We start from the raw sequence: 1636 nt of genomic DNA, 5'->3' as shown, positions 1-1636 counted from the left end.
TTTCTTGTCGGTGTCTTAAAAATTTTTTTTTTTTTTTTTTAGTACTTGTTAGTCAACATAGAGCCTTGCCTTTAGCTTTTCCCTTCACTGCTCTTGCTCATTAGCTTTGTGCTCATGCAAATTTATTTCTTTACTCTGCTTTTCCAGCACAAAACTACTTGATGCGCAACACAACAGCTCTGATGCGTGGCAAGTTGCCCTGGGTGGGGTAGGAGAGGCTGGGACCAGCATCCATGATGGCTCCCCAGCAGCCTTACCTAGGGACCTCCTGGGGCTGTGGTGGCAATGATCCCGGCACGCAGAGCCTGGCCTGGAGCCAGAGCGTGGCTCTGACTGGCCAAGCTCCAGTTTCAGGCAGCATGTGCAGCACCCCACTCTTTTCTAGCAGGTTTTTTTTTGACACCGGGAAATCCCAGTGTCAACACCAACCCGATGCTGCAAAGTAGCAGTGCAATAAATGCATGCACGTGCAGTGCGTGCAATCTGTGGTGCTGCAGAGGGGTTTGCAGCACCACAAACTGCGTGTGTGCTTGTGGGGATGCACACCCCCCTACTGCAACTAAATACTGAGTCCAAGTGGAAAGGGGAAGTGATTATTTAGTAAAAAAATGCAGGTTCATCAGGTCTGGCAGGGGACAGGACATGGCAAGAAACACAGGGAAAGCTTGAACCAAGTTAAGTTCTGAGCAGTCTCTGGTAGAACAAATCTCAGCGTTAAACTCAATAGGGAGATACAGTATTCAACGGCTGTATCTTCTTCTTTTGCATGGGAAACCCTGTGCTAGGAAAAGCAATGTGAAACAAGTGCCACAGCAATGGTCACTGAGCTGAGGCTAACCGGTATGAGCATGGTTGTATAGTCATAGTCTTAAAAAGAAAAGCATCGAACAGGGCAGCAGATGCCATCTTGGGTAAGGCAGGGGATGTCATTTCAATTTCTGATGTGAATTATTAAGACAAACCTGTGCTGTTGTTGAACCTCATGGGAGTGTTGGGCTTGCTGTAGGCCTGAGGAGGAAAACCAGCTGGGGGTAGTAAGGGGTCACCATTCGCCCCTCATCACTGCCATCCGCTCCACCAGCTCCCGTCTTGGAACCAGTATTGCCCTTTACACGGATGCTGCTTCTCTTCCTCTCTGGGAAAGCATAAGAGCTGGTACATGGTGACAGGAATTGTATGCTACTATTTCATAAGCAGGGTGGTTTTTTTGCAATAGCTTTGTCTGACTTTGCCCATCAGAAATACAATTAGATGTGTCAGCGGTGACTGATATTTTTAAAGATTTCAATATCCTTAGATGGGCTCTTTCTTGTATAGCAATAAAGAGGATTTGGTTGTTGCTGTCTGAAATAATTAGACTAGCTTGAGTAAACGGTCTGGACAAAGACAACGTCACGCAAGCTCTTAGTTTGCACCTTTATTTTTAAAAAATGAAATATTCAAAGTACTTTCTCTTTCAAATATCAACACGTAATATATTAACTTTTACTATTTACAGCATGTTGTTGTGATGCTCTTGTAGAAAATGCATGCTTCTGGTCTGAAAACCAGAGCAAAATGCAACAGACCATTAAACTGCAGCCATATAACATAAACCTGTACAGTATCCAGTCACTATTCAGCACAGGAGTTAGTT

The 1636-nt window shown here is 44.8% G+C and overlaps 1 protein-coding gene across 2 annotated transcripts in view; it reads right to left on the bottom strand.

Annotated features, from left to right (window-relative positions):
* Positions 1-1636, bottom strand: part of TENM1 (teneurin transmembrane protein 1) — a 490026-nt gene that overhangs the window by 423 nt on the left and 487967 nt on the right. The window lies entirely within an intron of this gene.

Source organism: Gavialis gangeticus, unplaced genomic scaffold (assembly GCF_001723915.1).
Source record: "Gavialis gangeticus isolate Ggan-Ray unplaced genomic scaffold, GavGan_comp1, whole genome shotgun sequence".
Taxonomy (NCBI): Eukaryota; Metazoa; Chordata; order Crocodylia; family Gavialidae; genus Gavialis; species Gavialis gangeticus.
Note: the sequence above shows the minus strand (reverse complement) of the source record. Positions and strands in the feature narration are given on the sequence as shown.